The sequence below is a fragment of the Podarcis filfolensis genome, assembly GCF_964270895.1.
Source record: "Podarcis filfolensis genome assembly, chromosome: 3".
Taxonomy (NCBI): domain Eukaryota; kingdom Metazoa; phylum Chordata; class Lepidosauria; order Squamata; family Lacertidae; genus Podarcis; species Podarcis filfolensis.
The window spans coordinates 110833196-110859138 of NC_139606.1; the positions used below are offsets into that span (position 1 = coordinate 110833196).

The window sequence follows — 25943 nt, forward strand, 5'->3', positions numbered from 1 at the left end:
CAATAAACTTCTAGCTCTTGAAGGCAACTACAAAAGCATTTTTTGTAAAAGCCTGAATATTTATCTGCTAAGCTTCTGTGTAGAATATAACCCTGTGAACAAATATTATCAAGCTTCTGTGGTTCATCAGCGTAGTCTTTCATCAAGTAGCAATGACTGCAGCATTGATCATTTCCTGGTTTTTAAAGATTTACCAGGGGTGGTTGTTGTTGTTTAGTCATTTAGTCGTGTTCGGCTCTTCATGACCCCATAGACCAGAGCACGCCAGGCACTCCTGTCTTCCATTATCTCCCGCAGTTTGGTCAAACTCATATTGGTATCTTCGAAAACACTGTCCAGCCATCTCGTTCTCTGTCGTCCCCTTCTCCTTGTGCCCGCAATCTTTCCCAACATCAGGGTCTTTTCCAGGGAGTCTTCTCTTCTCATGAGGTGGGGGTAAATCTTGCTAATAGGAACATCAGCTCACAGCCTATCAAAAAAGGAACTAGCACCTCAGAAATAGATCCTGCCAAAATCTGTTGAGATAATATTAGAAAGAGGCAGTTATAAGAAAATGTCCATATACAGGGCTTGTTTTCAGCTCTCAAAACCTCAAGATTATTGTGCAACTTTTCCCATTCTGTGATGTTTGTGAATACTGTATCTCTAATACATTCTCAGTGTGTGCTGATTGTAGCAATTGATGCTAATTGATAATTTAAGTCTAAGATTGCTAGAAGAAGTTATTTAAACTATTGTTTTGTATTTGGTTGCCATAACTTGAGTCAAAAGAAGGTGGAACTGTCCCATCCTTAAACTGAACCAGGCAAAATAGCCTGGCTGGGACACAGCTGAGAATGGGTTAAACATGCTCTTTCCTCCCCAAACTTGCAGTCATGCCCCTGAATATCTCTTTTCCTTTCTCCCATATATTATTGTAATTCACTCTGCATATCACTCTGGGACTGGCTAGCATGGCTATCTATTACTGGCAGCAGTACTGCAGGGGCGGAATGTGTCTGTTGTGTGGAAGGAGTCCTTTCAACATCCATAGCAGGCATTTTTCTCACTGTTTAATAAAATCTCTTTGGAGACAAATAAAAGTGCAAGCCAAATCATTTGCTTTTGGTGATTTGCATTTCATGGCAAGATGCAATTGCAAGAGAACGCAGCTTGTACAGGACTCAGAATGGATTCTACCTAATTCGAATAAGAGAGTTGAATACCACAGGTCAATCAACGCAGTCTCCTAATATAAAGCAGGATTAAACAGTGCTGACTTTAATCTTTTTATTTGTTATCTTTTAATTGGGTGTTTTGTCATGCTGACTTTGAATTGTCCTAGACATAGGGTGGGTCAGAAATCAAAGCCTGGGAGTTGAGAACCATGGAACTAGCTCCATGAGTCTAAGAGGGTTTTAGACTTGTTTTCTTCTTAAAGGAATTCCACACCCACTTGCCATATGGCAAGCTGCTTTTGAAACTGGAAGGAGATTGTGATGTGGAATCTGGATTAGCTGTTCAAAGAGAAATAAGTTTAAAAAAAAAAGTTACTTGGCTAATGCAAGCCCTCAATGCAGGTCTTTGGCTACCAGCCAAAACTAATTTAAAAGCTTAAAACCTTATCTGTTTTTTTCTCCCCAAAGAAAAGTGATAGGACTGTTTTCCTAAACTTTTCAGATATAATGTAGCAGCTTTTTGCAACTTTTATTTACCTGTACAGAGCCTCTTGTCTGCTCTCTGATAAACACGGGAAGAGTTTCAATTAGGGAGCCATGTTTGCACACAAATATCTTTATAAGCTTGTAGATTTGGGATTGCACTTCATGCATCAAATAAAGAGTACTGTGGACCAGAATATCATTTATTATGAAATAATAAATTTCTGTGTTTGTAGGGTGCCGCAATAGCTACAATCATATACATCTGAGAGTAAGCCTCATGAAGAACAATCAAACTCTATTCTGAGTAGACAGGCTTAGAACGGAGCAGTTCGTTGTTTTTACATCACTGTTTTACTGGGTGTGGAGGAAGTCCCATATTGTGCACACTGTAGGCTGTGTACTGTACTGGATTTTGAGCTCTAAAATCCAGTATAGATAATGAAACCTTACGTTTAAACCATTACACAATAGATAAGACATCAGCTGCCAAAATAAATAATAAAAATTATTATACGGTTGCAGACCATATTTTTTAGAGGGCTTACCGTATTTTTCCCTCTATAACACGCAGATTTTTTCTCCTAAAAAGGAAGGGGAAATGTGTGTGCGTGTTATTGAGCGAATGTGTGGTCCCTGGAGCCGAAAAATCAGGCAAAAATCAAATCGCGCTTCACGGAGAAGGGAAATCTGAAAAGAGGAAGTGGCTGCTTTCCTGCATTCTGCCTCAGGGTCTTACTGCCCACCCTCCTCTGTTTCCTTGCTGTGTTTGCTGAAACGGAACAAAGAGCAGGGAAAGCCCCTCCCCTCCAGGCAAGCAGAGAGGAAAGCAGACTGTGTTCCTTCTATTTCCTCTCTGTGCTCCGGTGCTGCTGGGGGAGAGGGAGAGAGAGAGAGGGTGGGAGGGAGGGAGGGAGGGAGAGAGAGAGAGAGAGAGAGAGAGAGAGAGAGAGAGAGAGAGAAAGAAAGAAAGAAAGAAAGAAATGGCTGGGGTGGGGGGAAACGTTTGCCTTTCTTTTCTCCCTCCCGTTAAATCCCTCTCCTGCATTCTTAGCCAGCTGCTTCTCTGCACACCACCTCATGTCCCTTCTTTGTTTTTCCTTCGCTCTCCATTTAAAATGTGGTTACAAAGCATGGATCCTCAGGATCTTTGCATTGGGTCACCCCAAATTCACCATCAGATCACATAGCATGTCCATGGCTACAGCCTGCACCAAAAAAACCACGCACCCACTGTTGCCTGGGGCTGCAATGGTGCAAAAATGTGGTTACAAAGCATGGATCCACAGGGATCCTCAGGATCTTTGCATTCGGTCACCCCAAATTCACCATCAGATCACATAGCATGTCCATGGCTACAGCCTGCACCAGAAAAATCACGCACCCACTGTTGCCTGGGGCTGCAATGGTGCAAAAACGTGGTTACAAAGCATGGATCCACAGGGATCCTCAGGATCTTTGCATTCGGTCACCCCAAATTCACCATCAGATCACATAGCATGTCCATGGCTACAGCCTGCACCAGAAAAATCACGCACCCACTGTTGCCTGGGGCTGCAATGGTGCAAAAATGTGGTTACAAAGCATGGATCCACAGGGATCCTCAGGATCTTTGCATTCGGTCACCCCAAATTCACCATCAGATCACATAGCATGTCCATGGCTACAGCCTGCACCAGAAAAATCACGCACCCACTGTTGCCTGGGGCTGCAATGGTGCAAAAACGTGGTTACAAAGCATGGATCCACAGGAATTCTCAGGATTTTTGCATTGGGTCACCCCAAATTCACCATCAGATCACATGTCTGTGGCCACAGCATGAAGCACAAAAATGATACATCCACTGTTTCATTCAGAATGTTTTTTCCCTTGTTTTCCTCCTCTAAAAACGATGTGCGTGTTATGGTCAGGTGCGTGTTATAGAGCGAAAAATACGGTAATCTCTACCTTCAAGATTGAGGATGAAACTGTAGCTCCAGGTTGTATCAGCAGAAGAAGTGAGGCAGTGACGACTGTGCTTTGAATTGGGTAGGACCAAGCCATTTGGCTCCTTCCTAGAAATGTCTCCTTCAGCAGCCATTCCACTTAGTTGCAATGTAAGGGAGAAAGAAGACAAGTCCTGCCCTCAGTGAATTGTCTGGGACTACCATTTGGATCCTGTGCTCCCAGGACAGGCTTCATTAGCAGTGAGGCCCATTGGCTTGGATGTCACCAAGTAACTTTTGGCTACTTTCTGTCCAGAACTGCCTCCATTAGTGATTATTCTACCTGGTTAAATAAAGTGCATCAAATGTTTGTTTTTTTCTTTTAGCGTAGTTATTCATTGTTTATATTTGTTAGTCGTAAAGTTTTAAGTGTGTATATTTGCAGGCAAAATAATTCTATTTGTTCAGCTTGAGACATCATGCCAAACTCTGCTTGCACTTGGCATAGTTTAGAACTGAAGCCATGGTTTCAGTTTTCAAACGTACAGGCTAACTCTAGTCTCTAAATGTAATAACCTTCAGAGACATAAAGGCAGGTTGTCAATTCAAGACATCACACTAAACCATAGTTTGCAAAAACACTTTCAATTCCAACAATGGTTTCTTTTCTTTCCCCCCTATATATTTATTTGCGTAGAGACATCACCTTGCCAACAAAGGTCCGTATAGTAAAAGCTATGATTTTCCCAGTAGTGATGTATGGAAGTGAAAGCTGGACCATAAAGCAGGCTGATCGCCGAAGAATTGATGCTTTTGAATTATGGTGCTGGAAGAGACTCTTCAGAGTCCCATGGACTGCAAGAAGATCAAACCTATCCATTCTGAATGAAATCAGCCCTGAGTGCTCACTGGAAGGACAGCTCGTGAAGCTGAGGCTCCAATATTTTGGCCACCTCATGGGAAGAGAAGACTCCCTGGAAAAGTCCCTTATGTTGGGAAAGATGGAGGGCACAAGGAGAAGGGGACGACAGAGGACGAGACGAGATGGTAGAGGACGAGAGCCAGTGTGGTGTAGTGGTTAAGAGCGGTAGTCTCGTAATCTGGGTAACCGGGTTCGCGTCTCTGCTCCTCCACATGCAGCTGCTGGGTGACCTTGGGCCAGTCACACTTCTTTGAAGTCTCTCAGCCCCACTCACCTCACAGAGTGTTTGTTGTGGGGGAGGAAGGGAAAGGAGATTGTTAGCCGCTTTGAGACTCCTGAAGGGGAGTGAAAGGCGGGATATCAAATCCAAACTCCTCCTCCTCCTCTTCTTCTTCTTCTTCTTCTTGGATAGTGTTCTCGAATCTACCAGCATGAGTTTGACCAAACTGTGGGAGGCAGTGGAAGACAGAAGTGCCTGGCGTGCTCTGGTCCATGGGGTCACAAATAGTCGGACACGACTAAACAACAACAACAAAGTTTTTGTCTGTATAATTCTAAACACCATATCATGGGTTCCCTGGTGGTCTCCATCTGGGCACCTCAGCAGACCAACCAAGTGTTGCTATTTTCAAGAGACAGCCCCAGATTTACAAAAGCCATTGTGACACCTCCCTCTGCTGGCTCACTGGTCACCAGAGTGCTAAAAGGTCTGGTGAACTCCTATGGTTGAATCATTTTGCGTTTGTTACAGGAAGAAGATAGACATGTAAGGAGGATTTCTCTCAGCATCTGCATTCTGTGATAATAGTGAATTCATCTTGAGCATAGAGGCGTTAGAGAGTACTAACTGTGAGTTCCATTTCTCTTTCTTTTTTAGACTTTAAAGGCTCAGAAAAGTCTTCTCCCGTCTGGGAAGAAAAAATAAAATTTCTCTTCTCCCAGAGTCCTCCCCCTTGCCCACCACCTCCGCCTTTGGACCCCTCTTTCAGAGGACTGCTGTTGTAAACAAAATCTGCCCTTTTTCCCTTATGAGAGATCCAAGAGCCCGTATAGAGTCCTTACGTGGTGTCAGGGAACTGCCATCGTAACTAGTGGAGGAGGCGAGGCTCCACAGTGATGCTGGAGAGGGGCCAAGCAGGGAGAAAGGCAGGTCTCCGGCTGGGGAAGAAAATCAGCGCAACACCAGGGATAGAGGGGAGCCGATGGGGGAAGCAGAGAGGGGGCTCCAGGACTCTTCGCAGGAGACCAGCGAGGAGAGCACAGGTCCTCCGCTGCTCACACCCACCCTGCGCAGAAGACTTCCGTGCAGGGAAAGTAGGCGGCGACTTGGCGTCAAAGAACTTCTGTGCTGGAAGAGGTTTAAGAAACGCCCACTGACGGATTCTGCCAGCGACTGAACAGCCACGGAGTGGATGGCTGTCCAGTGAGAAACGGTTTAACCAGCCAACCTAGCCCAGAGCGGCGGCAACTTACGCACAAGCAACCCCTAAAGCCATTACACGTGGGTTCCCTATTGGTAGGAGAAAATAACAGAGGCCAACCAGAGAATATCAAGAAGTAAAGCAGCTAGTAAGCCTGATCTTTATTAAAGCTGTTGCAACAGGTTGCTCCCCTCACATGCAGGAGGATGGAGGAGGACCCAGAACAAAGGTGTGCCTGTCCTTATATAGACATTTTAAATTCCCTGCCTTGGAGCTCAAGACCACCCCTCCATACATCATACATACATCAAAGAAGGAGAGTAACCCAAGACCACCCCTCACAAACATCATAACTACATCATAGAAAAGGTGGTCTACAGCAGAAATTTGAATGATGTTGTTTGTCCTGTCTGCCAGGTTATCTGATAATGCCTTATCTGATTGCTTTTACTGGTAGTTTGCCCATTCCTTTGAAATGGTGATTACCCAATTCCTGCCCTCCCTCCTTGCAGAGAAAACATTTGGTCAGTTTGGGAGTCAAAATGGTTTCAGGACAGTCTTCCTGTACTGCTCCAGACATGTGGCCCATGTATCTATGTTTGTGCTTGGTTGGTACATTTATGAACATTTATTATATATATAGTAAAGGTAAAGGGACCCCTGACCATTAGGTCCAGTCTTTTTATTACACTGCAAAGGTAAAACCCTTCAGCGTATAGATGTTGCTTCCAGATTAATATTAGTCCCTAAGGGTTCTTAAGAAAGGTCTCTCTGTAACTGTTTGAGGCCTGTTTGGAGGTTCAGAAAATAAACATATCCCATGTGGCTCTTTGTTTCCCTATAGGCTCTGCAGACCTCCTGCTATCCTGATCTGTAGGAAGATGACAGGAGGAAGAAATGCCAAGGAAAACATGAAGGTAATGTCTATTTCCAAGGATATGTTCAGGGTATATAAGAAAGTTCCTAAACAGTTATAATTGCTAGCCTTCTCTTCTTCTCCATTTGGATGACATAATATTTGAAGACCAGGAGGGAGAGCAGGGGCAGGACAGCTTTTATACTGACACCATGAACCCCAGAACCTGAACACTGAGTTTGCCCTCGCTCTCTACCAACACTCGGCAGAGCTCAACCACGGAACGAACCTCACCATTTCCCCAGTGAGTGTTTCTGTCTTTGGGGCTCAAGGGAGCACATTGGCCCAACTCTGGGATATAGCACTCATGGTAAGGCAACCTTCTGAGAAACAGCTTTTCAGTGAGCACTGCATGCTGTCGTGAAAGCTTGCACTGTCCTTCCTCCGAGACAGTCGCCCTCTTGGGGCACCAGGGCTGCCCGGGTCACGGCGGGCTGCAGAGAGCGGGGACGATGGAAGAAGCGCCGGCGCCGCCATGGGGGACCAAGGGGCAGTGAGAGCTGAGCCCGAGTCTCCAACAATGGTTTCTGATTTGCCAGTTTGTTACAAACCATGGCTTGTTTATTCAGTCATTGTGTCAACCTATTGTTAAACTTCATTAACCATTGTTTGGTGTAGTATCTGAATTGAGTGATTAGCCAATGCTTCTGACCAGAAAAAGAAAATCTGCTTGTGAGAACAGCCTTTTGCACAAGGTGTAGTTCTACTAAGAGCAGAGATGGGAGGGAACAGCTAACAGCAACTGGTGCTAACAGCAACTGGTGCTTGTCTTTCTCCCCCTCACCATCCTATAGTTGGTCCTGCTAACCTCTGCATAGTATATGATTGTTACCTTGAAAAGATAGACATGATATAAAGATGAAATCAATTATCTTGCCCATATGTAATTAACTGATATTTTTATTCATGAAATCTCGTAGGGTAGAGCATGAGAAGCAGTGCAGCCTCGGCACTGTTACTGTATTTTTCCGTGTATAAGAAGAGCTTTTTTGACCCAAAAATTAGGTTCAAAATTTAGGGTCGTATTATACATGAGTAGTGCTGAGGGGGGATGGTGTGACGTTACCATATATGAGAGAGTGCTGGAGGGGAAATAGTTAGATAGGTTGCGCAGACAGGACCCAGGGGGGTGGAGTCAGTGGGTCTATAAAGGAGTTCTGGGGGTTAGTCCGTTGGGAGTTGTGGGTGGGTAGTTGGTTGGTTTGAGTGGGTTGGCTGGTTGGGAAAGGCAGTTGGTAATAGAGAGACAGTTTGGGCAGTTGGTCCTTGAGTATGGGGTGGTAGCAGAGATAGAGAGAGGAACATAAGATTAAGGAAGTAAAGAGGAACACTGTTTGTAATGCTGTAATAGTTTTGTTTTAAGTCTGAAATAAAATACACTCTTCTTTATGAATTGAAAAGCTGACTGAGACTGAAGTGATTTTACCAGGGAGGACCTGGTTGGTGGCAGCGGATTAGTGGTGTACGGGTCAATAGTCCATGAGACGACCGGGGGCTCCGTACGAACGCCACAGATGGGAGAATGGTTTTTTGGCGCGAGCTGGAGATTGTAAGCGGCGATTGGCCGCTTGATTGTTTGTGGGTGGGGGGGGGAAGAATGCCAAAAATCACTCACCCGCCAGAATGCAGCACACAACCGCTCGCGTTGCAGCTGCCCGATCGCTGCCATTAGCCCTTCCGATTCTGCTGCGGCAGCCAATAGACAGCTGCCCTAGTCGCAGCAAGCGGGAGCGTGATTGGTGGCCGCTGGCGGTTATCAGGCAGCTGATAGGTGGTTTCTATGATGCGAGCTGGAGATTTTAAGCGGCGATTTGCCACTTGATTGTTGGGGGGGATGCCGAAAATCGCTCACCCGCTGGAATGAAGCGCGAGCCCGAGATTGGAAGCAGCAATTGTAAGCGACGCGAGCGGTTGTGTGCTGTGTTCTGGCGGGTGAGCAGTTTTCGCCATTCCCTCCAAATAATCCTTCCCCAAAGCTCAATCTCCCTATTTTCTAAATTTTGAGGCCCCCAGAATAGTCTTATACATGGGGGCGTCCTATAGACTGAAAAGTACAGTATGTTTCATGAAACATAACACCTGAGCAAAACAAATTCAAGTTAGCTCAGGATTCCCTTTAAAAAAAAACAAAAACCAATTATGTGATAAAAAGTTTAATTCTAAACCAGCCACTGTTTATCAAAAGTAATAATTTTCCTTTAGAAATTATGCAGGTAGTTTTTTTTCCTGTTGAGTTTGCCTGCCATCATCAATACTTTAAAGTTAGCCTTGGCAGGCATACACCCTGCAATGTCACAGTGGAAAAAGTCTGTTGATCTCACCAGAAACATACAGAAAGAGGCTGTGTTTCTCCCTCCTAATGTTTCTACAGTAAATTGCCTCTGACATATGTTCCAGGGGAATACGAAATTTGTATGCAGTGGAGGGACGTTCAGAGTTCTGCTAGCAGAGGACTGTTATCAAGAATAAAGAAAACTTCATTTTATTCCCCTCACCTCTCTGGTACAGTTGAAGGACCAGAAAGTTTTTAAAAGACTAGCAGTCCATGAACAGGGCCCTTTCTGGCAATATCAGAACTTTGGACACAGTTCTTATCTATTTTCTCTCTCTTTTGCATATCCAAAACAAAGGAGGTTTAAAAAACCACAATTTTCCTTTCTGTAATCAAACAACCATGTACGCACAGCAGGCAGGCAAGCCTGGAACTACAGCTATTCCTAGGACAAAAAAGTAGAAGAAGCAGAGTCCTTCATTGGGTTCAGGAAGAGAGGGTGTTCTCCTCTCCAGACATTCTTTTTATTGAGCTTTCATGATGATATCACAGAGGTTATACACAACCCCACTTGATGATCCAGAATACTTTATGATTTCTTTTCTTTTCTTTTTTTAAATAATATTTATTACTTTTAAACCTTACAAAAAGGAGAAAAGAAAAGAAAAAAAAGAAAAAGCAAAGGAAAGAAAAAACAATACAATACAATATATAAACAATACACAACACAACATTAACACATTAAACAAAACGAGAGCCAAAACAATTCAAAAAACACACAACATACCATTTCAATACCCTCTCTTTCATTCCTTGTTTCATTGACCTCCTCTCACCTCCCTTTTTGTATTCCATTTCTATTAATTATTTCAGCAAATCCTTTCCATCTTTCTCTATTTTCTGTCATATGGTTATCTTAACATATTTTAACCTTATTTTCCATTAATACTATAGTACTTATTTATGCTTAATTCATTATAACATTTCTACTAAAGCCATATAATTCCATTCCATCATTTTTCTAACACTCATTAATTTTACATTGTTTCTATATATAGACTTTAAACTTTTTCCAATATTCTTCCACTGTCTCTTCTCCCTGGTCTCGGATTCTGCCAGTCTTTTCCGTCAATTCCATATAGTCCATCAACCTGGTGATCTTCTGTCCGAGGCTCTTAACTCTTTTCCAAGTCCCTTCTGCAAGTCTTCTTCATATTTATACATGCACTCTACTTTGTCTTCTCCTGATCTTGTTCTTATTTTCCTTCCTTTGGTGCTGAAGAGTAGATCTCGGGGAAATTCCCACCTAGCAATGTTTTTATTCCTTCTCGACAGGTCAGCCAAATCTCCATAGTTAAAACTAAAATTCAAAAGATATTTCAGGACATATTTCAAAGTTCCTCCAAATCTGGAGGTCCCCACAACTCCAGTCTCCTCCTGACCCAAGTCCATGTCCCAAAGGTCAATAAATCCCTGCATGAAGGGATCTATACAACTTTCCTTCTCCAGTCCAAGCGGGGCTCCAATCCTCAAAATCTGACTTTCTCTAAATTCACTCATAAAAAGCATCAACTTATAGTCATCAAATTGCACCTGTAAGGCTGGGGCTCTCTCCCTCTCCACTTGTGCTACTTTAGGTTCAACAACAACAACTTTCTCCCCCGCCTTCTCCACAATTTGCCATGTCAAAGTAGATCCCTGTATCGATTCCTGAATAGTTTCTGTAATAATGTTCACTTTATGTCCCAAATTAGTCACTTTTTGTCCCAAGTTATCAATTTTTATAGTCATCACATCCGTCTTCTTATGGAGCTGTTCCAGTGAATCATTTATAATGCAATCATTTATAATCATTTATAATGCAACCACTAAGGCTTCTTCTGTCAACATTCTTAACGCTCCAAGGTCAGTCCCAGATTCTCACAGTTTTTTATCTTGCAGCTGGAAATTCCCCCAGCTCAGCTCATGTAACAATTTCAAAAGCTTCCTCTAGGGGGAAACAATTTCTATTTGTATCAATCCTTTTAAGCACAGTTCAAGCAATAAAGTTAGTTTCAATTTTCAGTTACTTTTACTCCTTTTTAAACGCAGAGGGAGACAATGGAAACAATGTATTTCTCTTATTTAACTAGCTGTTAACGAACGATCTATTCACAGTCAATGAGCATTTCCAAAACGTCAGTCTTACTAGCAGCCTGTTTCCAGGTTCAGAGTGGTGGTAATTTGACTTTCTTCACTCTCTCCTGCAGGCTTACACGATCCAAAATTTCCCCCCTCTTCTCCTGCTTCCAAGGAGGGGGGTTTTCTAATTTTAGCCGATGGAAGTTTAATCCTTTACGGAAGGCTTTCCAAGACTCTAGCTTGCAGCCTCTTTGCTTCAGTCTATTTACAAAAGGGGAAGGCGGACTTCCTGTTTGAAACCTCCCCATTTCGGTGCCAAATTAAGACGTTTAAAAATCCAATTTTCCGTTCTACTCACGGGTAGTTGTTTTAAAATCAAATTGTCCACAGGAAAAAGTCAGCGCTCTCCGGCAACAGCAATGCGGCTTCACTCCGTGAAAGAAGCAGTCAATTCAAAGCACCGCGTCACTCACCCCACGTCGCTCCGGATCCCCGAAACCGGGTTTCCCCACGAGTAGGGGAGGCGCAAAAGGTGCCAGCCGAATCCCACGTTCACAGGCTTCTCCCGCCTGTGATTTTTTGTGGGTCCCCGCCTTCGCCGTGGCAGCCAGACCCTAATTTCCACGAAGCAAATTCCTCCCGATCAGAGGAATTCCGCCATTGTCCGGAGGCGCCAACCTGGAAGTCCCTCGATTCCATTTCAAGCCATCCCTCCACACACAAACACTGTTTTTCAGCATGATGCATCATATTTATTGGTGGATATCAATTCACTTCATTTGTGCTCCACTTTTCATCCAAGTTGGACTCCCAAAGTAAACTTACAATTAAAATCCACAAAAAGGTATGCATTATTAGGAAAAAGTGGAGGTCCTTATGGTCTCTATAACTGATGAAATAGACTGAGTTCCAGGCTCCTCCGTCTAGAATAGCCTTCATGAACCTGGTGCTTTCCAGATGTTTTGGGCTACAATTCCCATCAGCCTAACTCAGCCAGCACAGGCTGGCAAAGGCTACTATAGGAGCCGAAAGAAGGAACTACAAACAGATGTAAGTGGACTGAAAGTACAGATGCCAACCCACTGAAGCAGGATATGAGGTAGGGATGGAAATAATTGTATAGTGCTATTTTAGAGAGATTTTTTTTTAATGCAATTTTGGGAGAAGAAAGTGCATACGTATAGAAAATGGGGACCAAGAAATTAAATAGCCAAATAATTTGAGAGAGTTGTTCTGAATGGATGCTGTGCTTATCTGAAATGGCAAACCCCATATACATGGTGCCTGGGGGAGATTTATGCAGCCAAACGTAACTGCTTTATTGCAAGTAAGAAAAGGTTAAGGACCACAGAATTATTAATAGCAAGAGAAGACTCAGGTTGGTCATGATAACCCCTAACCTTTAGGGAGGGAGAAGAAGAAGAGTTTGGATTTGATATCCCACTTTATCACTACCCGAAGGAGTCTCAAAGTGGCTAAAATTCTCCTTTCCCTTCCTCCCCCACAACAAACACTCTGTGAGGTGAGTGAGGCTGAGAGACTTCAGAGAAGTGTGACTAGCCCAAGGTGACTAGCCCAGCAGCTGCATGTGGAAGAATAAAGACGCAAACCCGGTTCCCCAGATTACGAGTCTACCGCTCTTAACCACTTCCTGTTCCTCCCTCCCAGTCTCTCTTTCTCTCTCTCCTTTTTGAACCATGTAACTGAGCAGACGTCTGAGGCTATAACCAAGAATACCTTGCCTGTGTTGTCTCTGCTGTTGCATAGAGCGATGCATGAGTGAGACCTCTGATTACTGTAAGCATTTAAACTTACTTAAGGTTGTTATCTATTCACCCCAAGAGGGGTAGAGACAGGAGAGCACAAGTGTGAGTGCCTAATATGGGGACATTTAAAAGTATCACGCCCTGTATTTCCTGCACTTTGCAAACGTTACAGGCATTTCTGTTTTAAAATCTGCTAGGAGTTCTTTTGACTAGAGACTGTCGAGCCCCCCACTTTTTTGTATTCAGGCAGTCAGCTGTTTCTTTTTCTTTTGTAGTTTCCCCCCCCACATGTGGGCATTCGCCAGTTATTTCCTAACAGTGCTATCCAGATGTTGTTGTACTCTCAATTCCCATCAGCTTCACCTAGCATAGACCATTGTCTCAGGGATTATGGGAGTCGTAGTCCAACAACAGATGAAGGGCACCTTGTTGGCTGCCCCTCACTTAGAGCATCCTCCTCTAGCCAGGCATCTTCCAGATGTTTTGAACCACCACTCCCATCAGACCCAGCACAACACAGTTTATGGCAGGGCAGCACTGCCAAAAATGCAATACAATATAAGATGCTGGGTGTAAGACCTGAAAAATATGCGTGGTTTCAAAGGCTAGAAAGATATATCACACAGTTTCCTTGGTGAAGCAGATGCCCTTATAGTAAGTATGGCCCAGATCTTTCATAAAGGATCACCTGTGCTTGCACATTGTGAAATTTGCATTGTGACATCTTTGAGAAGAAAAGGAATGGGCCATTGCCTTCTGCTGCCTTAGTAACTGATTTGCAGCACAGGGCTAACAAGGCAAGACGGTGACTCTAGATTTATTTGAATCTGCAGTTACTCTAAGGAGTTCTGTCTCTGTTTAAAACCGTCATCCTAAAACACAAAAGCCTCAATTGCTGGTGAATGCTGCTTGGCAGGGGCAAGCAGAAGAGATCTCATTGCTTTGTTGCTATCACAGCTACTCTGAGGCTGTGAGAAACTGGTAAAATGTGGGCTGGGTGACGTAACTGCTAGGTGGGTTTGTAGCTGATTGACAGACCCAGCCCAAAGGATGCTTGCTAATGGTTCTTCATCAAAGTGGGGGGGGGAGACTAATGGGGTGCTAGAGGGTTCTGTCCTAGGCCTATTGCTGTTCAATGAATGTCTTTTTAAACAGCTTGGATGAAGGAATCGAGGGGATGCTAAAGTTCTGGTATGCATTTGAACCCCTTCAGCAAAATCCTCACAGTCTGCAGGTGGCCATAGGCTACCCAGATATGCAGAATGTGGACAAGTCTTTTCAGTTTATGGCTGATTTTAATCTTTTTGATTTCTTTTATACCAGTGTTATTGTTTTACTTCTATTGTAAAACTTTAGAGTTTTTTGTTTGTTTGTTTACAATCGAGCAATGTATATATAAACTAGAGATAAATTAAATATTCTGTACTTTCCTACCAATAGGATGGTAGTCTGTAGTCAATAAGTGCAACTCCTTCCAGGCTGGTTGCTTTCCTGCTCCAAATTGCACCCCACCCCCATCTCCCAGCTGCTTTTCCTGACACAAGGTTCTACTCTGGAGGTGAGAAATGTTAATTGAGTGTTTCACAACTGAAATAATACACAAGTCCCCACTCCCTCCACTGTGTAAAGGTCTCCACTTTCCCTACTGTAAGACCATTAAGTCCAGGGTCTAAAATTACATAGCAGGGCAAAGAGAAGCTTTGAAAAAGGTGGATTAAATTGGGATATGGCACAGGGGGGGTGGAGAGAATTAAATCCCACCTTCCATAGCACCACAGTTCCCCTCCCGCAGCTGCTTTTAACTGGAACAGCAACGACCACAAGCAACCCTGATGATGGACCTTCCGCATCTATGTCTAGATTAACAGAACACACTTTCATTAGTCAGACCAGAGAATTACTGGCAGGCCTAATAGCAAGGATTTTTCATGCTCTGAAAATGCAGAAGGAAAAGAGGGCAAGACGAAAATGCCAGTAAAATCACTGCAGAACTCCACTTTCCTCCCTGAGCTCAGAGTTTCAGAAAAACACTATGGGCGCTCCAGATAAAACATGTAATCCACTCTAATCACTGTGCAAATGTTTGCATTCAGCTATTTTTGTTCAGCCTCCTTTCCTCTTGCTGTATTAAGACTAGAGCAATGTTAAATTCAAGAATGCCGCATTTTAATTCCTTGGTTTCTTCAGACCATGACATTTATTGGATTTGCATTCCCTTATTTTCTTCTTTTGCATCAGAACTCAGCAGTGCCCGAGATACTTACCGTTGCCGAATTTTCCCCTTCTTTTGCAACCTATTCAGAGATAACAGTACATTTTCCCTCACTTGTAGATTTTCAGTATTTAATTTATATCTGCTTTGTCAGTTTATGTCTCTGCCCCTATCATTTTAGTTGCCCGGTTTCTCCTTGGAGTCCTTCCTGTGCGGTGTAACTGTTTTTTCCATCTTGTCATTCTGTGGCTTTTTTATGGCTTGCTTTTGTTGCACACTTTCTTTTAAAGGAAGGTTATGATTTTGCATGGCATTTCCAAAACCTTCCCTAACCTTTTTTTATAATGATCTGTGGAAACTATTTGAGACAATGGTAATGATGAGGAACACAAGGATAGCCGAGGAATAATTTATTTTTCTTTTAATGTTGTGAATTTATTTTTAGACTCCTCTATTGTAAATCTATTCTAGGCCATTTCACACGCCACTGGTTTTTCTGTCCAACATTATAAAACTTACAAAGAGTTCTCTAAAAGAGGGCAAATGAGTTCACTTCTTCATCTGAGCATGATTAGACTGGATGTCTCCATGTAGTTGAATTCTGAATGGAAGCTGGCAATTTCTAAATAGTGGTGCAGTGAAGGGGACTCACTTGTTTTTACTTCTTTTAAATCAAGTACAGTAGATTTACATCCTGAAGCAGCAGTTAATGGGTTCAACAAAATTTATTAGCACATGATTACATGCTTGTGAAGAGGGAGATGTGTGTGGCCTTTTCCTTTAGGCTCAGAATGGAAGTTACCTTAAATGTGTATTTGCTGCTGAAAACAGCCCCTGCAAATTTAGTTCCCAGTCTTCTCACTGTAACACCTACATAGGGAAAAAATATGTGGCATGCCACCACCTTGTCATTTATCTCACCTCATTCTGTATTGTTGACTGTTCTGGAGCAGATGGGACATAGCAATGCTCAACGTGAGGATGTCATGTTACATTCTCTCCACATATGCTGAAGCGAAAGGACAAAGAATTAAAAAGAGGGCTATTTTTGGCAGCAAACATGATTTCATGTAGCATCTCCTCAACCAAATCATTCCTGAAACTAGTCATGAACCCAGAATGGAACTGATATCTTCTAAGAGTGTTTGCAGTTGCCTTTCCGCCACCCTCTCGGGCATCTTCACGCTCAAGATATTGTACAGTATCTGTGATCGGTTGTTAGCTGTCTTTAAACCATTGGATGCAGAATGGGCTTAATTGGGAATAGCTGTATCACTGCCTCTTTAAGGGCAGCAGGGACCTCTCCCTCACATTACAGCATGCCAACACACCCTAGATCTAATCGGATAGGTTTAATTAGGATGGTTACATGTTTAGTGTGACATGCACATGTGGCCACTGTCTCCGCCTCAGGTCTCTGATCTGCAATATTTATTTTATGTATTTAACAGAATGCATATATGAATCTAAGCAGTTTACAAAAAATAAAAATAAAATAAAATTGTAAATAAAAGACAAAGTTAGAAACAGATATTTGAAAAATGCAAAATGTAATTAAAATTAGAAGCTTGTAAGGTGATGGACTATGCAGAAATGGCAAAGTTAACAGCTAAAATAAGACAAAAATTTTTTTTTCCTTCCAGTAGCACCTTAAAGACCAACTAAGTTAATTCTTGGTATGAGCTTTCGTGTGCATGCACACTTCTTCAGATAAAATAAGAGAACTCAATGATTATAGTTTTGTGGAAGAAGCCTTTTTCGGACTATTTAAAGAAATATAGTTTTATGAATTCATAAGCAGGATTTGAAGTATGAGCAACAGAAAGAATTAGGACTTACTGTAATATTGTTGTGATATAAGAGATGGAGGATAGGATGCAGCAAAGGGGGAGAAAACAAAATCACCATGGAAAATGGAATGGGAAGTCGACAAAACAAGAGACAAAATTATGTATTGCAGTGTAAATATGGACATTTTTCTTTATCCTGAAATAATAATAATAAAAATCAGAAGCTAAACAGTGAGTAAAACATGTCCGGATAGGCTTCCTTGAACAAAAATGTTTTTAACAGGCAGCAGAAAAAGAACAGTGAAGGCACCTGCCTATTGTCAATAGGTAGGGAGTTCCAAAGAGTAGGTGCTGGCACACTGAAAGATAATAGAATCATAGAACTGTAGAGTTGGAAGGGATCCCGAGGCTTATGATGGCCCGCTGTTAACCCATCAGGGAAGCCGTTAAGACAGCGAAGAAGTACCAAACAAGGGCGGGACAGCCCTTCCTCCAGCTGTGTGTTGGTGGGCAGAGACCAAAGGGGTTTAGGATTTCAGAGTCGATGGCGTAAGAGAACAGGAAAAAAGTGGCAAGCTAGAGGAAGTGGGATTGGAGCACTATGTAGGCTGACTGGGACAGGCTATAGCAAAGAGACACAGAGAATATGCCTGATTTGTCTGCTGTGTCTGTGAGAGAAGCAAAGGACCCTCTTGAGGAGTAATGCTGTGCAACCCTCCATCCTAGGCTCAGGTTGTACATATGTGTAAATAAACCATATATCATAAAGACCACCCAGTCTCCACTGTGCCTCATTGTCCCAAAAGTTAAGCATGCCTGGTATTCCTGGAATCTCTAATTGCTTGTCGAGACTGGGGTGGTGTGTAAGGTTACACCAGTAAGAGGTGGAAATAAACTCGTTTTATTTCTTGGTTTCTCTTAATTCAGTTCCCAATCCAGCATCCATCTTGAAACTACCCCTAAAAGCACATGCCTAGAGCATGCTACCAGCATGAGTTTGACCAAACTGCGGGAGGCAGTGGAAGACAGAAGTGCCTGGCATGCTCTGGTCCATGGGGTCACAAAGAGTCGGACACGACTAAACGACTAAACAACAACAACAGAGCATGCTCAGTTCCAATTCTTCAAAAGAAACAAGTTTGCTTTTGGGCCACTAGATGGCAACCACATAAACATGTCTTACGGGGGTGACCTAAGGACGATGTAGATATTTATGGGTAGGCTGCTACAGTCTAGTCTGTTTTATCTATCAGAAAAACTATTAAAATTCTCACAACTGGAAAGGGGGAAAACTTTCTCATGACCAGCTTAAACTATCTTTGCAGAATATATGACATGTTTAAAATGACTGGGAGCTGTAGGAAGGCATTGGGAAGATTATTTTTGAGCTCCAGTCAGATCATCAGTATACTGAAGTACTGTAAGACTTCTCTAATACCTGCAAGATGTGCTGCTCTGTTGCTGGAATTTTAAGTTAAAAATAGAATGCAATGAGGAGGAATCTCTTAATACTCAGAGCTAGCCCTCAACATTGTTGAAAATCCCTGGGGATAATTCAGAATAATCCAGCTGTGGACTTGTCTGCTTCTTTCTTCACTACAGGGAGTGGCATTTCTTTCCCACAGCTGACATTGACTGCTGATGGGGTTGCTATATACAATATTGTTACAGATCTATGGGTAACAGAGTTTGGGGGTGAAAATGTACCCATAACTGCCAGCATTAGCAAATGTTAGAAATTAATAAGAGGCGTAGCTTTTGGATAATATTTGGAGTATTGAAGGAAAGATGCCAGGCCAGTGGAAAAATACAGGCTGGGGCCTCACCTAAGATAGAAGCCGTTAATCATGACAGAAGAAGTTGATGGCTCATCACAGAGAAATCCTTAGGTCTGTGTCAATAATGTAAGTTACAGGAAAATTGTTAACTCTTAGAACTAGGCTTCGAATAGCAGACAGATGGGGAGGAGTTGCTTGGCCAGGGGTTTTCTGGGAAGGAGAAGCAGGAAGTGGGGAGAACGTCATGCAGGGATGTGGAAGGGCAGATGCCTGAGAGCTGGCCAGAGACAATCTGAGGCAGAGGAAAGCCTCTGGATGCAATGCTGAGCTGTGCAAAGGGCAAGCCCCTCGTGACATGTGAATGTTGTAAACGCTACACTCTCTCCATCTGCATCCAGATTGTTGTTGTTGTTTAGTCGTTTAGTCGTGTCCGACTCTTCGTGACCCCATGGACCAGAGCACGCCAGGCACTCCTGTCTTCCACTGCTTCCTGCAGTTTGGTCAAACTCATGTTCATAGCTTCGAGAACACTGTCCAACCATCTCGTCCTCTGTCATCCCCTTCTCCTTGTGCCCTCCATCTTTCCCAGCATCAGGGTCTTTTCTAGGGAGTCTTCTTTTCCCACGAGATGGCCAGAGTATTGGAGCCTCAGCTTCACGATCTGTCCTTCCAGTGAGCACTCAGGGCTGATTTCCTTAAGAATGGAGAGCTTTGATCTTCTTGCAGTCCACGGGATTCTCAAGAGTCTCCTCCAAATATGTGCTAATAAACCATATTTCTTAAAGACACAACAGTTTCCTCTGTGTCTTGATTCCAAATGAAAAGCAGGTCCTAGGGGACCGTCTGGAACCTCCATGGAATCTTGCTACCACTCGGCAGAGATAGAGGGTGGCGCACAACCTTTGTAACAATATTTTTTCAGCTGGTAAATTTTGCTGCATAGCAATACAGGGGCGCCATCTTGAATAAAAAAAATGGGGGGGGGGGAATTGAGCCCCTCCCTGCATAAGTGATCATAAGACATGTCACATGCACACCACGTGAAGGACAATGCCCATCAACTTTGGATAGCTCAGCCCCCTCAAATATTTTACGAGGGGACAAAGGGATCTCAGCTCCTAAGAGTTGGCTCCTATGGTACAGTAGCATCATGCCTGGCTGTAAGTTGGTGCCAGACACTTAGTCATCAGAGGATGAAGCAGACACTCCACTCCACAGATCAAGGATTTGTCTTGAGGGGCTGGGAGCTGGGGGCACTGTCATACAGTGGTTCCGCTCCTTCCTCCTGGGCCGTGTTCAGAAAGTGGTGGGGGGGGGATGAGTGTTCAGACCCCTGGGCTCTCACTTGTGGGGTGCCTCAGGGTTCTGTCCTCTCCCCCATGCTTTTCAACATTTACATGCAGCCGCTGGGAGAGATCATCAGGAGGTTTGGGCTGGGTATTCATCAGTATGCGGATGATACCCAGCTCTACCTCTCTTTTAAATCAGAACCAGTGAAGGTGGTGAAGGTCCTGTGTGAGTGTCTGGAGGCGGTTGGAGGATGGATGGCGGCTAACAGATTGAGGTTGAATCCTGACAAGACAGAAGTACTGTTTTTGGGGGACAGGAGGCGGGCAGGTGTGGAGGATTCCCTGGTCCTGAATGGGGTAACTGTGCCCCTGAAGGACCAGGTGCGCAGCCTGGGAGTCATTTTGGACTCACAGCTGTCCATGGAGGCACAGGTCAAATCTGTGTCCAGGGCAGCTGTTTACCAGCTCCATCTGGTACGTAGGCTGAGACCCTATCTGCCTGCGGACTGTATCACCAGAGTGGTGCATGCTCTGGTTATCTCCCGCTTGGACTACTGCAATGTGCTCTACGTGGGGCTACCTTTGAAGGTGACTCGGAAACTACAACTAATCCAGAACGCGGCAGCCAGACTGGTGACTGGGAGCGGCCGCCGAGACCATATAACACCGGTCTTGAAAGACCTACATTGGCTCCCAGTACGTTTCCGAGCACAATTCAAAGTGTTGGTCTAACCTTTAAAGCCCTAACGGCCTTGGTCCAGTATACCTGAAGGAGCGTCTCCACCCCCATCATTCTGCCCAGACGCTGAGGTCCAGCGCCGAGGGCCTTCTGGCGGTTCCATCATTGCGAGAAGCAAAGCTACAGGGAACCAGGCAGAGGGCCTTCTCGGTAGTGGCGCCCGCCCTGTGGAACGCCTTTCCAGCAGATGTCAAAGCGATAAACAACTACCTGACATTCAGAAGACATCTTAAGGCAGCCCTGTTCAGGGAAGTTTTTAACGTGTGATATTTTACTGTATTTTTGGTTTCTATGGAAGCCGCCCAGAGTGGCTGGGGAGGCCCAGCCAGATGGGCGGGGTATAAATAATATATTATTATTATTATTATTATTATTATTATTATTATTATTATTATTTGAGGAGCAGACAGGATCTCCTGGAACCAGAACTGGGGATCCCCTTGACACTGCAATAAAACACTGACAGTTTTATTTTCAATCCCTTTCGCAATGATCCCTAACATTGAATTTATCTTTTTCACAGCGGCCACATACCAGGTCAAAATTTACATCATGCTATCTGCTATGACCTCAAGGTCTTGTTCCTGGTCCGTCGTGGCAGCTCAGACCTCATTAGCGCAACTTAAAGCTACTGATTCATGTTGTAGCATTGGTCATAAGGGAAAATCTCTATTGTTCTTCCCTTTTTATGGCAGGACTTTCTAAATCAGATTTTGTTATGGTACCTTGTTATGGTACCTCCTGTTAATTCCTACTATCTGGTTTCTTTTCAGCCTTGGTCCTGATAATAGATTATAGTCCTTTGTTAATGTCTTTTTATCTCCTCTAAACATGATGTCCCAGAATACATACAATAGCCAAGATGTCTCCTTTGATAGCTATACCTAAGACATTTGAAGAAACTGTGCTGCATTACTCAAGATTTTCTGCTAATGTAGTTCAAATGAGCATCCCCACCCCCACACCCCGCGTGCTTTCTTTTTCATGAAGAGGACTTCTGGAAATCCTCGGATTGATTGTTGTACCAGTGTCTATACATCACTTCCAACATGGCAGGGAGGCCGCATCTGGGAATGTGCTCAAAATCTGTGGTGCTGAGTAACATCTAAACACTTGTATTATTCATTATTGCCAAAACCTATTTGAATGGCTTTCCTTCCGACTGCTTGTTCCATAGCCTCCATATTAATTTGTATGCTTAGATTTTTCCTTTAACATAAGACACACTTGAAATGGATGGAAAGACTGTTTATTTGATTTTTTTTTTTTTGCTAAGTAAGCAAAACAAAAATGGGATACCAGAAACCTGGCAATTGTGCTTGGTAAAGTGTACAGGAGAATATGATGAGTCAATGGTTTTGTCTTGAGTTTTCATACAACAGCATATACCAACCACCTTGCCACCTCTTTTAATGACTATAGTAATTAGTTTGCATATTCTGATTCTTGACTGTATCTTGGAATTGTTCCATTCCACTGAGACTTAATACCCTATTATTAGCTGTCTTGCTTCTCTTTACTGTTAGTAATTATACGGATTTCCCTGTCAATGATCCTTCATTTTATTTTCATTAAGTATTCTTTATTTTAATGTTTATATCTCAGTCATGGAACTTGTTTAAGCTGCTAGGAAGCCTTCCTGACTGATGATTTCTTGCCACTATTCATCCTTTTGATGCTTGTAGCAATTGCAATTTATATGTTATACTATTCTTATCTTGTGATTTCATGTAAAACTGACATACTTTATATTCACCTCCTAAAACCTCATGTAGATTTATTCTTATCCAATCTCCTTGTTCCCAATAATATATAGACAATATATTTTAAAAAGCTTAATATAAATATTTCTGATTTCTCATTCAAAGTATTACAGTAATATCTTTCTAGTACAATGCTTCATTTCCCCTCTTACTACAGGACACAGATCTGTGCACATCTGTTCTTCAAGGATCAAAGAACTTGCTGGATTAACTTTGTTGCTCTAGCATAGTAGGAAAAATAGATTTTTTAAAAAAAGGTGCCAGAAGTAAGTTCTCAGCAAAGCTGAGAACAAAGCCCTAGATGGGAGGTGGGAAACCAAAGCAAAACAGACTAATTAAAAATAGGTCGCAGTAATATAGGTTTCCAAAGTCTCACATGAGCAAGTGCTGCAAAGATTGTGCCCTGAGGCTTCCTGCTCTTATAGCAATAGAACAAACCTAGACAATAACCATAACCTATAGAAAACTGCATATGTCTCTGGTGATTAGAAATGTAATACATATGTAAATAGATTCTAACATATTCCTGTGTACACCAGTTGAGCAGGTATGGTTGTGCCTTCGAAAGGCATTTGCAGCCACTGGGAGATTGTCCTCAAAAACTCTACACTCCAAGGCATCGGTATCCCAATAAAGACAACATAAATTAATGGGTTAAATTAAATGCCTATCAGAATTAAAATGTGCTTGATGTGATGACAAAAAGACAATTCTTTGTGTGCCCCCTCCACACAAAGTTTGACCACATGCCACATGAGAACAGTCCTTCTCTGTGGTGGCTCCCCATTTGTGGAATGCTTCCCCCAGCGAGGCTCACCTGGCACCATCATTTTATATATATATATATATATATAAATATAGATATAGATATAGTCTTAAGCACCAGACGAAAGCTTCCTCTGTAACCAGGCTTTTGGCCTTTAACCTACTGGGGCACGACTGCCTCCTGAATTAGGAAATTCAATATATCTTGAGGCAGTTTGGTACCTCAAATGCCTTGCCCCTCCATGGTGGAAGCTCTTTTTCTTAATTTTTTAAATTCAATGTATAGAGGCCAACAAAGTATTCCAGCAACAGAAAAAGACAAAAACGTATTAAAAAGCAATTGAGCTCCAACTGCATCCTCACTCACCAAAACAACTCCTGATAGCTGTGTGTATAAGCTGTGGAAATACGACTGCATCGTTCTTGCTGAGTTCATCCTAAATTAATAGACAAAACACATTAACTTCGATAGGCCCTTTGTGGCCATTAATACTGAAAAGAGGGGGCAAAAAGCCCACTGGAGGCAAAGGGGAAATGGATGGAGAAAAGAGAAAAAACTCTCCTTCATATGGATAATGGCCCTACCGGGTCTCGTGGCATTTTATAAAAACATTTTTTGTTTTGCTGTTGCTCCAGCCCATGAACATTTCCCTCATAGGTGTCTTACGATACGATACGATAATCTTTATTGTCATTGTCCCATACAGAACAACGAAATTGAAAAAAAACGACATCAGACATTCAAAAACTGACAAGCCTGCTATCCCAACTATCCTAGCCTGGTTAGCCCCTAAAAACTCTGATACCCCATAATTGAATATACTCCCATAGAGACTACCTTACACTGCGTTTAAAACCAAAATCGCATTTGGATAGAAACTGTTTCTCAGACGGCTAGTCCTGGTCTTTATAACCCTGTACCTTCTTCCAGAAGGCAGAAGCTATCATGCACTATTTCTGCAGCTTTCTTATGGCACCTGGAAGCAGAGATTGGATCCAAGGTGGGAAAAGTGCACCCAATTATTTTCTCCGCAGTCTTTACAACCTTGGGCAGCGTTGTTTTTCCCCTGACCATGCAGCTCCCAAACCACACACAGAGACCATAAGTTAATACACTCTCAACAGTACAATGGTAAAATGCCATCAACAGGTCCTTTGAGAGATTATTTTTTCCGGAGGATTCTCAGAAAATATAACCTCTGCTGTGCTCTCTTCATCAGGTCTTTGCTGTTTTCTCCCCAGGTTAGGTCATCTCTCAACTGCCTTTCTGTTATATATTAAGCAGAGTTGTGTGGCGTTTCAAAAGTCTATCAGGTTCATTGTGGCATAAAGCTCCCCTCAGGAAAATGCAGAGTTACCCACAAACGTATTGTGTCTGACATGTTATGTTTAAACATTGTCAATTTTAAAAACAAATTAAACATGTTTATTTTATTTTTTTAATGCTTCCCCCCTATGTTTTTAGCTGTCCTTATTTTTATCTGTAAGACACCTTGAGGGTAAAAGGCAGAGCATTATTACTGTCATCATCATCATCGTCCTTTCTCTAAGGATAACACGAGCACCCTTTAGACAACATAAGCGCATGTCACTATAAAAATGAGTTTTCCAGGTGCCACACGACCCCCAGCAGCCCATTTTTCTAGAGTGATACTACACTTGATCTTAGCCAAAAGGCCGAGAAGTGAACGTGTTTGCATTAGGGGATGTCCTGAAGTAGAGGACCTTATGCTTTATATCTTGTGCTGCCCCTTATATAGTGAAGCAAGAGAATGATTTTTAGCACCTATAATGACGAGCTCCCCTGGCCAGAACCCATCTGACATGATTTTATATCTCCTCGCAGACAAAGATAAGTATGTGACCTGGAGTGTAGCACTCTTTGCAACTGCTGCTAAGAAAATTAGAGCAAATTATATAGCCAAGATAGCCACCAACTGTAAAGGAGATGAATTTATTTGACCCTGTCTACGTCAAGCTATATTCTATCTTTATCACCAAATTCCGAATATAATTGTATTAATTAACATTCTCTTTTAATATATTAGTGGCCATGTGATGATTTTAGCCTATAAATTTTATTGTTTAATGTCTTAACCTGTCTATTAAGGTACTTTTATAGCTCTGTTTAGAGTAGGTAATGTCTTGATAATATAAATGTTTTAATTTTTTTATATTAATCCAGCATATTTTCTTTTAATTACTGAATGATTCTGTGTACATTGCGGCAGCCTTTGGCTATGTGCAATTAAACTGACTGACTGACTGATTTCCCTAATTCGTCCATGCCCTCACTGATGTACTGTATGTATTCCCATAATTTGAGGGGTGTGGTTTTTGTGTGTGCTAATGGGTTCCATAAACCAATATTTGCCGCGTAAAGACATTGCGAGGATGGGAAGGTACCGCTTAGGGGGCTTTATTTCCTAATTTCCTTTATATATCAGCAGCACAACACGAAGCAATAGGGGCAGGCTCTCCCCCCGCTCGCCCAATACCCCACAGCGGCGTTTGCCGCGAGCTGACGAACCTCGCGCGCCCCGCAGCGGGCGGTTGGACACTGACGTTTTTCGATTTACACATAACGGGGAACGCGAAGCCCCACTTCGAACACTACGCGCAT

General features: G+C 42.9%; 2 long non-coding RNA genes across 4 annotated transcripts in view; one reads left to right on the top strand and one right to left on the bottom strand.

Moving 5' to 3' along the window:
* Window positions 1-7870, top strand: part of LOC310758833 — an 11110-nt gene extending 3240 nt beyond the window's left edge. The window contains exons 2-3 of one of the 2 annotated variants that reach the window (XR_014545983.1): window positions 5240-5337; window positions 6754-7174. This is a non-coding gene — a long non-coding RNA (uncharacterized lncRNA). Of the gene's footprint in view, window positions 1-5239; window positions 5338-6753 lie in introns of both variants that reach the window. The other variant, XR_014545984.1, reaches the window with a different exon arrangement.
* LOC310758823 lies at window positions 3245-25864 on the bottom strand. 2 transcript variants are annotated; one of them, XR_014545965.1, is made up of 4 exons: window positions 25777-25864; window positions 23688-23757; window positions 16118-16205; window positions 3245-3909 (listed from the first exon to the last, which is right to left on the bottom strand). It is a non-coding gene; the product is annotated as an uncharacterized lncRNA (long non-coding RNA). The 2 variants fall into 2 exon arrangements; XR_014545966.1 differs by lacking the exon at window positions 25777-25864 and having other exon boundaries at window positions 3248-3909; window positions 23688-25356.
* Window positions 25865-25943: the final 79 nt, after the last annotated feature.